Source organism: Neolamprologus multifasciatus, chromosome 16 (genome assembly GCF_963576455.1).
Source record: "Neolamprologus multifasciatus chromosome 16, fNeoMul1.2, whole genome shotgun sequence".
NCBI lineage: Eukaryota > Metazoa > Chordata > Actinopteri > Cichliformes > Cichlidae > Neolamprologus > Neolamprologus multifasciatus.
The window spans coordinates 12,681,924-12,697,158 of NC_140454.1; the positions used below are offsets into that span (position 1 = coordinate 12,681,924).

General features: G+C 41.1%; 1 long non-coding RNA gene across 1 annotated transcript in view; it reads right to left on the reverse strand.

Annotated features, from left to right (window-relative positions):
• Window positions 1-12,578, reverse strand: part of LOC146500389 (uncharacterized) — a 43,072-nt gene extending 30,494 nt beyond the window's left edge. The window contains exon 1 of the long non-coding RNA XR_014869896.1: window positions 9,858-12,578. This is a non-coding gene — a long non-coding RNA (uncharacterized LOC146500389). The remainder of the gene's footprint in view (window positions 1-9,857) is intronic.
• Window positions 12,579-15,235: the final 2,657 nt, after the last annotated feature.

Here is a 15,235-nt window from a genome sequence, read left to right on the forward strand (position 1 = left end):
GCGGGGGCCTGGATGGACTGGCTGCAGACACAATGCTGGCACTGTGACAACAAACACCGATCAAGACTAATCTCGTACTCCTAAATACGACGCACACATGCACCCGCACACATACTCTGGAAACTCTCATTTTATCATTCTTCGTTCGAAAAGGTTAGTTACGTTTTCCATAAAAAGTTATTTTTGATTTATTTGGGGGGGGGTTTGTGAAAAAAATAAAAAATTACCAAAACAATGACATATTACATGTGACATTACTTGGAATATTGTGCAAATGACAATCATCACTCTTTACTAATGATGAGTATTATTTAGAAAGTAAATCTTGCATTGGATATTCACGCTTAGGAAATGTATAACCAAGAACAACTTTAAAGCTAACTTTGAATTTATCTGAGACGACCAAAAGTCCATCGCCAGCCACCGCCATGTTCCACGGTCACTTAATTTGACCCTTTACTTGCCAGTTACTGCTACAATCAAACTGGCTTATTTTACCAGAATCACTGTCACTGCAGATTCCCACATTTCTTGTATCTATATTTGACTGGGTGGTTAGGAGAACGAGCGGCACATTTGGACATAAAACACTGTTAATAGTCAGAGCATCATTAAGGGTTCTTTCCGCATAACCGGCTTCATGGGGGCAGAGGAATGATCAAGAATAATGTGCGGTCCTTTGTAGCCGCCCAGGTCACAGTCTGCATACAAATCTGCAATGAGGAGGAGAGGCAGGAAAGGAGTGAAGGCTAGGGACGAGGCAGGGGGATCTGGAACAGTGGGTGGGTTTGAGAGGGGAAGAGGGAGATAGAGAGCGGGAGAGACTGGGGTTGAGGATAACTGATCACAATAAGGCGGGTCATTTCTGTGTAGCAAGTTCAGAGATTCTGTGGGCCCTTATGGGGAAGAGGTGGAGGGAGGTAAAGGGGAGGGGAGGCTATTTGGGGAGAGGTAACAGGGTAGAGGGGGAGTCTTGCGCAGGCTGAGGCCCAGAGCTGTATTCAGTGGGGGTAGCCTGCTCTAGCTCCAACACTACTACAAAGCTGGACTCCTAGGGTTCATGAATAAGGCGAGGAAATGATCAGAAAAAAAAGAAAAAGGACCCTAAGAGATGTTTAGACAGATGGCCCACTTAAAACGACGCAAGGACACAGACAGAGAAAAGTGATTTTAATGAAACTTCAGATTTGGCAAATAATTGATCTTTATCTCCCCCCTTAAAAACCCAGCAGAAAGGTGAAAGTAAATTTAATGTGTTACAAGTGCCTTTCCAACAGACATTAAAAGCCTCTGGTTGCTTTAAATCCTTTAGATTGAATTAAATTGACATCATGAGAAGGAGCTGGAAAAGAGTTGGGGGGGAGGGAGGCAGGGAATCAAATGGAAGGCGTTCAGAAAAGAGCTGTGGTGCCAAAGAAAAATAGATAGCAGGGGACTCCACTCCTCCTCCAGTCGTTCTTAAAGGGCCACTGAGAGGCTCTGAGGGAAAACATGCTAGTCAGTATTTTTAGAAATTTCATTTGATTGGATTCTGGCAAACATCTCTGCTCTGGGCCTTCAGATGTAATATCAAATGTTACTTGCTGGGGACAAGACGATGTTTTATGAATTTAGCGAGCATGAATTATTAATGGCCAAACTGCAATCAAATATCTAAAATGTGCAACTAATTATTTGATGGGGGGAGCCGAATAAAAAGGTATCGCTTTTGTGACTCTGTCAAATTAATGCTGATTATTTGACCATGTCAAACCTTCACACTTGAATTCCCTCAAAAGAGAAAAAAAACAAGGGGAGATTTTAAATGCTACCATAACAGAGGGCGACCGAAGGCTTTGAATAGAGGCGCTTAGAAAATGTAAGGTGTATTGCAAAGGCACACTGTATAACATATAAATAATAATAATAATAATAATAATAATAATAATAATAATAATAATAAATCATTAAACCTACAGCTTAGACAGAAAGGACAGAGAACTCCTGAGGTGTGCTTCACCACGTTAACATTGCAGTGTAGGTGCAGTGCCAAGCTCTACCTATCCTTTATAATCATAATCCATTTCCACTGGTATTGTCCTCCATGGAAAAATCTCGCTCCACGAGATCACCAAATGAGTGAGAGAAAGACAGAGAAAGAGCGCTAACAGTCTAGAAATTGTGTGCGTGTGTTGAAGGCAGGAGCTTTCACAAAGTGAATGCCTATTAGAAAGTGCCCCTGAAATCAACCTGCCTATCCCACCCACAGTCTCCCCTCGGCCTCACCCAAACCTACCAGGGCCTAATCATACGCTTGGATTTATTTTAGATGACATGACCATAGCATTGGAGCAGTAGCTGTTAACTGCCCCTTTTCTAGAACAAGGAATTACATTTAGAACGGGGATGAAACCAAAGCCTGCTTGATCCTGGGCCCGTGCTCCGGTCCTCAGCACAACATTTAAGCTTTGTTTATTAATCCCTCTAAGACACAGTCTGGTGTTGGTGTGTAGTTGTGTTCATGTATGTTTGCCCAAAGGCCTGTCTACCCTGCTCGGGGTCTTCATTTCTCAGTGAGTGAGCAATAGCTGTTCTGCTTGGCTGATGAAGGGAGCAAAGTGTTACGCCTCAGAAAATGGGTTTTCTGGATTTTGCTTAATCAGATTTTGTGTTTGAAAAAACAAACATACGAATGATATCAAATACATGCATGAATAGAATTCTTTGGAATTTTATATTTATATATATATATTGGTTATATTTCTTTGTGTGTGTTTGTGTATACAGTATATTTTGTTTGCAGGGGTACACAGTGGCTCACTTAGACCCAAGTACCCTGATCCTTCAAGTGTCCCGTGATTATGATAGCTGCCATTACCACAAACACTCCAAGTGAACACACAGTACTGTAGAGACAGACACATGGACCACTATGGCCTCAACAGCTCACCAGTATTGATTTTCATTTAAGTCTTACAGGTCCAGCATACACCTCTAACCCCCTGCCATCCACAATATTTACCTAGTTGCCAATATTTTGTCAGGGTGCTGTGGTGAAAGCTATGTGTACAATGTGGCTGAGAGGCCTGTCCTTTGACATCTGCGCTGGCTCTATTCAGCTACGCACTACAGGGGAGCCACGTATGAAATGCCCTCTTCATTTGTTTGTTTCTGCTCTATCTCCGTCCACCTGCTTCTCTAACTGCCCTAACTGCATTTCTCCTGCCATGGCTCCTCATCGCCTACATTGTGCTTCTACATTGGAAATAATGGGTTTCCTTTCTTAATAAATTGCGTTCTTACACAAACTAAATCATCACCAAACAGAACAACACAGTGGGAGAAACAGACATAAAGGAAAGATCAAGCATTTGTGTCTTACAATACACTTACAGTTTTTTAAAAGGTGTTTCTTCATGTCTGTCTACAGAGGATAATCCTTCTTGTTCTTAATATATTACAGTGATGACTTTGTTCACTGTTTTTTTTTTTTTTTTTCCACTTGATATTCAGAATTAGGAATATCATCAAGAATGAGTTTATAGGAACTTTTGACAATTCTTCAAGAAGTGCATTTGTAAGGTTAGACATTGATGTTAGATGAGGTCTTTTGTCGAGTTGTTTTAGGGGTCTGTACAGGCCAGTCAAGTTCTTATGGACCTTGCTTTGTGCACTGTTGAAACAGAAAGCCCCAAACTGAAATCCCCACTGTTCTCACAAAGTTGGGAGCATGAAATTGTCCAAAATGTATTGTCATACTGGAGCATTAAATGGCTTTTTCAACTAGTACCTACTTGGCTCGGCTTGACTCGACTTGATTTTTAGGGTTCTCCATTAGGTGGTAGTACCTGGTAACAGGTGCTTTTTTTAGTACCTGCTTGGCAAGGTTCCAAGAGATCTGACTCATTCCAAAGACATGACATCAACAGAGTGCATTCCACCGATTGGCCAGTCATGAGAGTGACATCTTCACACAAAATCAAAACCATGATCCAGCAATGAGGTGCACTGGATTACCAGAAGGTGAAGTGTGATTTCTCACTCCAGAGAACATGTCTTCATGGCGCTACGGTCAAGTGACGGCATGCTTTACACCCCTTCATCCAACGCTTTGCATTGCACTTATGCAGTGTGTAAAAGAATAAGTCTGTCCATACATCCATCCGTCCATCCATCCATCCATCCATCTTTTTACCACTTATCCTAGATATTATGCACACCATCCCATATATTACACTGGAAATAAATGAAGTCTTTAAAGTAAAAACATTTTCCAAATTATTATCTTAAATAAGCATAACCAGGCTAGAGGCTCAAGCCAGTCCTAAGAGGACTGGGGTCTTATGCCAGATGCTCTCCAGATAGCTGCAAGTGTGAAAAACCTTTGCAGGAATCCAATGGTAAAAGATTAAAGATCAACTTGTAACGGTATGAGATGCTTATATTATGAACTCTCCCAATATTTTTCAGTATAAATATCGGGAGAGTCAGGTCAGTTATAGACATCGGACATGTATATTCTCACTTCCATCAAGTAATGTCTAGAAAAGTTTAGATCTGCAGAAAATATGTGTGACAATGTCTTGAAGCATGCTCTATCATCCAGTTAAGGAAATCCCAGTTCATCCAGACATTTTATTTTTAATGGAAGAAACGTTTCATCACTCATCCAACTGATATCTTCAGTCTCAGCTGACTGGAGGTTTCCTCAACTTTATAAACAGTACATTTGGATAATGACCACATCTAGCACCCTGTCCTAACAAACTGTTACAACCATTGATCAGTGACATCTCAGCATGCGAGGTAGGCACCCTGGTAACTTTTCTGTAAACACTCCTATGGCAGATCTACTGGGATGAACCTAGAAGCATATAAACACTGCACAAATCTGACCTATGTTTGAACGACAGAACAGCCAGCGATGTCAGCTATCCGTACCTGAAAAGGGATTTAGATAAAAGACAGAAAAGATTTTTCATTTTAGATGCTTTTTCCATCAGCATCGTGCATGGGTTAACTCTCACACTGTGCGTTGCGGCAGGCAATATATGATATTATAGCAACCACCTTATCTGCATATTCATGCTGGCACATTTCCAAGTCCAGTGGTGAAGGAGAAACACGGGCTACGGTGCAGATTAAAAGCAGGAGTCAAAGTCCAGGGGAGGAAGGGTGGAGGTGTGTGTGATGTGTGTGACTGTGCGTGTGCGGTGCATGGTCAGAGGCAGGCATCATCGATTTCAACGCTAAGTGAAGGACAAGGAGTGCAGAGCTCGATTCCAAATCAATGATACAGTCCAAAATGTCTGCCACGCCGAGTGCAAGGCACCTAGATTAATGTGCAAAATGAGTGGCACAAATTTTGTCAGACACACACATGACAAAGCCTCCAGGTGTGTAAGGAGAGGAAGACAGTCACTCAGACAGACTCACAAAGTGAACCAGACGGTGCTATCCCCTGTGACGTATATAATGTTGTTGTTTTTTTTTTTACCTCCCATAATTTTAAAATTAAAAATACAGGCTTGCCTAAGAAATTGCACGGCATATGCAAAGGACCACCACTTACGGGGATCCTATAGAGACCAAAGCAGTGGGTGTGATGGACTAATTAAGTAGGGCCTGTGTTCTCAGACATCAATAGGTTCCGTCAGACTGCACATAGCTTCCCATGCCCTATCATAGAGGGAATACTGCTGATTACACACCTGCACGTATGCACACACTTGAAAACATGCAATGGTAAATCTGTATGAGGTTAACATTTGTTTTACAGATACATACATCTTAAATATACGATTTACATGAGGTTCAAAAAAGCTTATTGTTTCTGCTTCTTCCACTTTATATTAAATAGTTTTTTCTTCATTGCTTGTAATCACATTTAAATCAATAAAGTTTCAAAAACAGGAAGCTGAAAAGAAAGATGTAAATCAATTTACTCTGATCCTTTGACTGGTTAAAGAGTTGGTCAAAAAAAAAAAGGAGAAAGAAAAAAAAACGATGTTGCACAAAAAGGAAGAAAAGGGAAGCCTCTGACTGTTATCCGAGTGGAGGTGCAAGCAGAAATTAAAATGTTTCATATCGAGCAATCTGAAATGAATTGGGTGAGGCAAGAAGAGAGAAAAGAAAAATCAATGGATCTCTGGCTGCGGTGAAAGGGACGGCATCACGAATGGGATTTGCCAGTGGGGCACAGCAGCTGCCAAATAACCTAGAGCTAAAGAATTACAATAATACTGATGAAGTGTGTGAGGGCTTTTAGAAGCATTGCTGGAAAATTGCTCTGATGGAGGCATAACAATGCAGTCTAATTCGAGTGCCCTCTGTACTGCTTTGAAAAGGCACAACAAGATGTAACACTACCCTCCAAAATCAGCTGCAAAAAGCAGCAAAAGGCAGAGTGATGTGTGGGCAACGGTGCTTCCACTGATGTATGGGAGGAAAGGTTTTACATCTTAATGTGTTTGCAGGGCTCTCTTTACCCATATATAACTCTACAGCTGATCATCACGTGTCAAGTATCAGGGAACGTCCTTGCCTCTACTCCTCCACAGATTTTATTATTCCAGCTGTGTATTATGTGTTGATGAATACAAAAAAGGAAAGCAAGAGCAATGTAAGAAAAAAATAGTATTCATCCATTTCATTTTGAGTATGCAGCTGTTAAACAAAAAAGAAAAAGAAAAACAGAGGCAGGAGGGAGAGATGAGACGGGGTGAATAAATAGATGAGAGGAACAAGCTCCCATCATCTATTTTTATGCTGCATTTAATTTACATTTTCTTTTTGCTGCCGATAAAAGTGGACAGGGAACACAAGGACGGTGACACCCAGAGAGCTCCCCAGGTCAGAGGGCAGCAGTTAACCTGTCAGAAGCAGAGTACTGATTAGAATAAATCTACACACTCACTAGAGGTCAACTCCGGCCTCTGCTACCAGTCTGACCCACCACTCTTGCAGGCGCTGTGTGTGTACATCTACCAGCTATGGGTAGTGGATGTGTGTGCTATAGTGTGCAATGAAAACATGAATGTGCATTAGTGTTTGCTTTACTGAGAGAGCTTTTACTTTTCAGTATGGGTTTTCCCTGCTTTAAACAGGTGACGTCGTGCCACCTTAGAGCTAAGAACTGGACGTTTATTGATCTCTTCAATGATTTTTGTACAATTTAAACAGTGGCTTAAACAGATCTGCCATTGTGATGGAGAGGTTCTTGTTTTTAATTCAGCATTAGTACGACTTTCTTATGTTTTATAACTTTATGGTTACACAATATTGATTTAATATTCCCTCAAATAGTTTCCTGTTTGCCAAGGAGTGCTCAGCTTATATTTCAAAGCACACTGCTATACATCATCCTTTCTGCTTCGTTTAAACGTGACCAAAAAAGCCACAGTTACGAGGACATTGCTCTATCAGAGCAAAAGAAGTCATCCCACAAATAGATCAGTAACACTTCTTTCCAGCAAATATTTATTATAAATATTTACTGCCTGTAAAAACTGACTACTACGAAAAAAGTAAACCACCAAGCTGTTGTCCACATCTCTTCTTTAATGTGAGTAGAAAGGGAGGGCGTGCTCTGCGGGATGGAAATCTAACGCACATAAACACTAGACTTCATCTCTGGGGCTCAGAGGGCAAGACCCTGTGGCCCTCTTACAGAGGATGAAAGAGCTATCGTTGAATAAAAGAGCGAGACTGCCAGTGTACACATACGAGCACACGAGCAGATGCGTGCGCACACACAGAATACCTCATATGAAGAGCTGGAGGCTATCACAGTGTGAGCTACCATGTGGAATGTTGCTGGGCCCACACCTATGGAGGGTGTAAAGCCTTTGCTGAACGTGTAGGGTGAACTGAGGTTACCCACAGGAGAACTGGAAGACCAGGGTTGCACAATCACAGTTAATCAGTAATTTGCTTTCCTTTGCCTTTTATTTGAACACTTTTATTTGAACACTTTTCTAGAAACACTTGAGAGATGCAACAAAGGAATACACTTCTTTTCTTAATTGTTACCAATGCAAGTGACAGTGTTAGTAGTACAAAAGTAAATATGTACAGACAATACATTTCTGTGCATCTGCAATTTTAAGCTACCAGAGAATGAACGAGCAACAATTTGCATCTGTTTGCAGAGACTTTATTCTGATTGTTTCCCTGTCAATACAAATGCTGTTTTTTGCCTCCAGTATGAATATATTTGAAGAGGACCCAAGAGCATGTTTTCTTTTTTTTATGACCTGATCTGATTATATGTAAAGCATGTAGATAATTAATTCTTATTAGACCAAGACTGAAGCAAACTTGCAGGTAACATGTGATGGGGTTGTAAAAAGGGCAGAGAAAACACTCACACAGCTAGCTGTTGCAAACACCTTAGTGGATCTGTATATAACTCATTGTGATATGATTAAAGCTACTGTGTCTTCCTACTTCTAAATAGTGTATGTACCCTTAAATAAATTGCTAGTAGGTTAAATGGCAATTCAGCATGTTAAATATACACTACAAAGTCCATGCATAAGCAAAATGTAGGAATAGCTATAGAAGAAGCATGAAACAGAATTGTAAACGATCTTTAATAGTCTCAAATCTGAGAGGAAATCTTACAAGTCTGCCATCAGGCACTGACTTTCTCTCACCTGTGTGTCTTAAAACTCCAAATTGCAGTGAAATTCTTGAGTGAGGCAGGTGCTTATGCAGCAGCAGCAGCAGTGGCACACAACACCCACAGGTATCTCCTATCTCTTTCTTTGTGTGAGTCAGCCAGAAGAGATCAGTAGTGTCAGAACTATCAGGCCCCAGTCTCAACAGAAGGGTAGGGCGGGGTGGGGTGGGGGGGGGGGGGGTGTTTGGGGTGGGTGGAGGCAGTGGGGGTCAGGTCAGGGGAACTCTTTCTTCCTCTGACCCATTGTTCTTCCTCAGTTTGAAAACACACCGCGGCTCTTTCATCTGCGCCTCTGCACCGAGAGAAACAGGAAGTGTCTGCATCACAGACTCCATCCATCATCTCCAACTTAAAGACCTGTCACATTTATAGACTTTTGACTCTCATTGTTATCCACTTCGAACATGACTGACTCACACCATTATTCATGGCAATATGAACACAGTCATCATCATTTCTTCATCGTAAACATTTTTTACACACACACACACACACACACACACACACACACACATATATATATATATATATAATTTCTTAATTTTCACTGGTGATTTTTATGGTTAGAGACTGACACGACAAGTGTTTCAATCTGATATGACTTGAGCTCTGCTACATGAGACGGGCAGAGCGGTTCACTCAGACAGGCTTAACTCTCCTCATCTCTCTTTCACCCAGCTCCAGGCCAACTCTAATAGCAATCAGTGAAGACCCAGACACAATGGCTAATTCAATTTCCCTGCACCAGTTTTCTCATCAAGGCTCAAGGTCCTGTCCCCAGCTGATAGGGGCCCCCAAAACATGTCTGGAAGTATGAGGATTTAGCCAGGCCATCAGCCACCCTTCTGTAATAGACACAGATAACCGGATTGTTAGAGGAGAAGTGAGGTGAGGTGAGGAGCTGAGTGAGATGAGAAGCTCACCTGCCTGCATGCCCAAAGTGAAGGGCCTTACTGCAGCCGCGAGAAACATCGCTCTCCCCTATCCGCCACCACTTCCTCATCCTCCTCGATTAAAAAAGACTTAATCAGGAGACTTCAACTCACACTTTGCTGTCTTCAATGAGATTTCTGAGACTTAGGGCAAGAAAGGTGGAAAAAGAGGGGAAGAGACTTAGAAGGAGCTGGAGGAGTTCAGTGCATGTCTGAAGGGGGCCAAGGGGAGATTAACATCTGTGTGGCTTCGGTTCATTTACCTGGGGTTCCCAAATGGTTCCCCGGCTGCAAAACGCTACATATCCCAAACAGCAAAAAAAGCGAGAGAAGAGTGGATAAGAAAAGAGGCGGCACCCTCCTCTCGTTGTCTGTCAGCTGGTGACCCAGGGGGCAGAAGTTTGAGGAGAAGGGATCAAAGACAAACTGAAAAGCAGAGAGAAGCAGTATGTGAACAAATATAGGGGGAAAAGACAGTCAATGATCTCTTTCTGTCTCCTTCGATCTCCAGCTTTTTTATTCCCCCTTCTCTTTGCTTGGCCTTTCAGCTCTCCTGGACAGTAACCTGCTGTCCGCACCAGTCATAGTAAATAATACAAGGCTAGAGTGAGGCCTAAGTGGGCAACAATCTCCTACATGCACTGGGACAACAGAGTAAACAATACAAACATCAGAGACACAACAGCCCTCGGGCTCTGCATTCTGGCTCTCACACAGCCTCTGTGAAGTGTGTGCGCGCACGCTTGTGTGTGTGCACGCACGCTTAGACTTTCTTTTTTCTTTCATTCTTTTTTTTTTTTTTTTTTGCGTGTACATGCACGTTCAAATGTCATGTTCAGCAGTGTGAAAGCAGATATACTTGCGTCTCCAGCACCATCCGGGATCCCTGGTGAGAAGACATCTGATGGCAGATGCTGCAGTCTGATGGCAACTGAGTTATCCAAACACACCAAACCATTACCGCTACCTAACTCAACTTATGTTCACACATAGCATAGCACACAAACACACACACACACATGCATACACGCATACACAGGTGTAAAAAAACATGCAAACACATATGCTTACTGATGCACACCCAAAAACATCACTTAAGAATCCAAAACAGCCAGGAAACAAAAAAGTGAAGGAAGGAAGGAAGGAAAAGTGAAGGAAAAAAACTGAGAAACTGACAGCATGCATCGAAACAAGCAAAGGAAAAGGCATCCTTTTACAACAAAGGAAGTGGGCAGTAAAACCAATAGAATCACTGATTTCCATTCCTAATGCATCAGACATGGTGGGGAGATGTTGTTTCTGAGGTCTTGAATGGCGTGCCGGCAGTTGTCATCTGTCTGCTGTACTGTGTGTTAAAGCCGGCATGGCAGCCCAGTCCAGACTGGTGTACAATGAGCTGGATGCCAGCCAAAATGTCTACTCTCCGAACATCACACATTTCAGACGTCCCTTTTAACTCACGCAGGATGGAGGAAAGGCCGAATTTGAAGAAAGGAGGTGTGGAGGGGGTGGGAGAAACTAAAGAAAAGAAGATAATTTAATTTGTTATGAGCATGAAATAAGAATTAAGAGGCTGGAAATTTCCAGAAACGTCTAAAAAAAATAAAAAATTAAATCAGACAATGAAATAACACCATCAGTGTGATTAATGGAAATGTCAGATAATTGTTTTCTGGCAGCATTTCATTATTCTGTGTCCCCTCTCAAAAGCCTCAACCAAAGCAAGAATTCATAAAATATGTAATTTAGCTCTGACCTTTGGCAGAGTTCAGCAGGTCCCCATCTGTGTGTGAGGAGCGGAGAGGAGCAGAGAGAGAGAAGAATGATGACCCCTTTAACAGCTTGCCTGCGACTACCTGCTGATCCAAAAACACTGGCCAGACATGAAGCCCCTGCATAGTCAAAGGATCAAACAGGGCCAGAGAATACTGCTTATTTCAGAGAAACAGAAAGAAGGGGGGCGGGGGGGGGGGGGGGGTGCGAAGACTGAAGGGGATTCTGGGGGCTCCAGTGGTACGTTTTGTGCTACTTTGGCCACTAAAGGGGAAAAGGGTGGGTGGGGGTACAGACAGAAAACAAAAACATTAAAGAATAAATGGGCTTACGCCACCCTTACAGATAACCCAAGCCTTGACTGCTGCGAAAAGACCAAATTTACACAAACTGTACCGTTTGAAGTCTAATCCTCTTATACATTCTTAATTAAGAAACAACAGCCCATAATACTCTTTGTTGTGCTGACCCACACATGTGAAACTCATAAGTGAGGCTGTGTTAAGATACGAGGAGAAATGTTTTCACTCTCATCCAAGTACACATTCTACTGCACATAGTCACATAAGATAATTTTGCTATGCAGCCGTTTTGTCATCTCAGTGACTAATATGATTAAAAAATATATTTTGTGAGCAAACAATGCTTTTCAGAAATGTTGCTGCATTGTCACTGAAGAAATACAACAGGAGCAAATGCATGCTAATAAGCTGTCATGGATACTGGGGCCAATTACAGGTATGTTGGGCAGCCGTGAGTAAATGTTATTATTATAGTAATAGATAGATAAGTACTCTGGAGATCTTTAGGCCACATTATTTCCACTCTCTACTCCTGAAGTTACACATCACACATTTTCTTCTTATCTCATCTCAGTGTGGGCCTTCTATGACTCAGAGATCCCTACATACGCACACGTCTGTGAATTTATGTGGCCTCACACACATGCGTGCACTCAGAAGCAGCTGGGAGCACGGGGCGGGATGACGTGAGGTGCCCACAATGGCTCCAGAGGGATTAATTTCTCCCATTTTATTTGTTTATTACTATGCGGAGAACAACTGGGGTGGCAGTGACACAACAAACCGGATACAGTAGTGAGTAGCATTCTCCTTTGGCTCATGAAGCCTCGTGCTCATCTGTATATTAAGATCAGTAAACGCTATATGCTGCTTTATACAATATATAGCACTGAGGTGGTGCTGTATACCGCTACATGGTAAATGGTAAATGGACTGGTTCTTATATAGCGCTTTTCTACTCTTTCTGAGCACTCAAAGCGCTGTACACAACTTGTACATTCACCCATTCACACCCATTCGCACAAGCACATTTCTTTAAGTGCTTTCTAAGTAACATTCACACACATTCATACTCCGATGGATGCATCGGAGAGCAATTTGGGGTTAGTATCTTGCCCAAGGATATTTGGCATGCAGACTGGGGAAGCCAGGGATCGAACCACCAACCTTCCGATCAGTAGATGACCTGCTCTACCACCTGAGCTACAGCCACCCCTACAGACTGCTTGGATCCAAAAATGTACATTTATGAAGGCAAATAAAATCAGTGTATTTACCAGCAACATATTATTTGCATTTCCATGATCAATGGTGTCAGTGGGCTGATGTTACTAAATTAAGCTAATGTGCACCTTCCCTACAGTTTAGTAATGCACAGGTATGTTTCACACTATCAGTTGTTTGATATTTTCTGTAATTTTCTCGATTGCCCATAATTTCCTCATTATCGGTGACCCTTTGAGCTCACTGCTGTATCTGTATAAATAATGCAAGCAATTAAGTCTTTGTTTTTTCAGCAAACACTTGTCTTCCACTTTTGCTGAAGCGCACAACCACAAACACAAAGAAGTTTTCAAGCGTTTGTGTTCAAACGTTTGCATAAACAGATATTTATTGCTTTTATTTGCCAAGATGCTATTCACTTATGATAAAATATAAAAAATGTTTAAATAAAATGTTCTATATAATGTTCTGATAGTTGCAGGAATTGAACATATGTCAATCTTCACAGTCTGCTTACATCTACAAATTTCATATGGAGGATTTCCCGTAACACGGGATACCCCAGTTTAGAAATACACTGTGACATATTACGAACATCTTTGCCAGCTAATACATTTACTGACCTTGAAGAATTACATGCAATTATATGAAGAGAAACACCTTTAAAATGATGGGAGCACGGGTGGAACGAAATGTCCAATTGTAGATAAATACTCCTAAATAAGTGGAACTTAATCTGGGCCCCAGCATCACCCTGGATGAGCTTGACCTCCTTTTCATATGACATCCAGAGATATTTTTGTACCTTCTTAAGCCATATTCCTCTCTTCTCACAGCAAGAATCTCACTCTGCCTATCTCATATGGGACTAATGAAAGTCATATTTACAGTACCCTAACCCACACAGGCAAGGTACATACACAAATCAGATGTGGTGCTGTGACTGGTTAATAAAATATATATCTAAAAGTATGAGTGAAGAAAGGTAAAGTGGTAGCACTGCACGATACAGCCACCAATTTCTCTGTGATTATATTTAAAATCTCAATGCAGTAAAACAATCTGGAGATTTAGAAATAAAAAGTATTTATCTAAGTAGTATGTTCCTACAAGGTATTTTTAATTAAGTTTAATTAAGGAAAATAAATGTATTATTCTTATACATGGTATTATTAGGAATATGGGCTCTTTTCTAAAATATCTCAACTCAGGACTTAAAAATAACTGTTAATAATAAAATCAACCTAAACAGAAAAACAAAGTCTAAATTTATAATCCAAAATAATCTATTGTCCAAAAGGTTTGCCCCCCTTAAAAAAGCGTGCAGCGAAACGAAAATACACTGTCATTGCTAACAATATCCAGCCAGCTGCTAACAGAAGGTTAACACCAAAGCAACTTAGGTCCACCTCAGCTAACAAGGTTATAGCGTGGCGGCAAACAACTGCAGCTTACTGTGTTGTGGAACTCGAGCTGTTCATCAAAATAGACTGATAGCAAGAAGGATCATGCAGACAATAAATCCTTTCAGCTTCTCTCCATCCTTCATTCTCATCAGAAGCTTTCTGTGTGAATAGCTGCACATTTGAACGCTATAACAAAGAAAAGCAAGCTACTGAATGTTTGCTACCAAGTTATTTATAAGTGTTATTGTATTGTGATTTAAAATAGCTTTTAGTTCTGTTTGTTTGCTTCCTATGTGCCTATGTGTTCATCTGCATCTTTATTATTGTGCAGAAATATTTCATTGTAGTTCATTTATTATTCACATATAAATGTGTAATGTGTTTATCTAGTCTGTTTTGAGTTATTATTATTTCCACATATAGCTTTGGTTTTCACTTTACATTTAGTTAACTGTAATAATCTTGGGCTATAAACTGACTTGATACAAAATAACTGTAAAGCTTATCCAGTTACTAGCATGTCTATTATTTAAATCTTACCAATAAATGCATAGTTTTCCGCGGAGGACGTTGCCACCAATATTAAGTAATCACATCTGACTGACAACAGTACTACTGTGCTGCCTGAGTCAGATTGAGTTAAACATAGCGAGACATCCGCGCCATAGGGGAATACTGTGTCCCAGCAGCAGCAGCTACCATACTCTTGCTAAAAGACTGAGATTTTAATCACATTCCATCACTTAAATAGCCTTAGTATTTTATAAGAGTCCCAGGTGGTATGTCTGCTGTTGTAAAATACTAAGATTGGTGTAGAAAAGTACTTTTTCAGCATGTGGTCCAATGCAACAAAACAAACTACAACCTCAAAAATAGGAAAACTCATTTGGAGGCTGTAGTTTAAGTCTGTATTTGTTGTTTACATGACCAGGAATT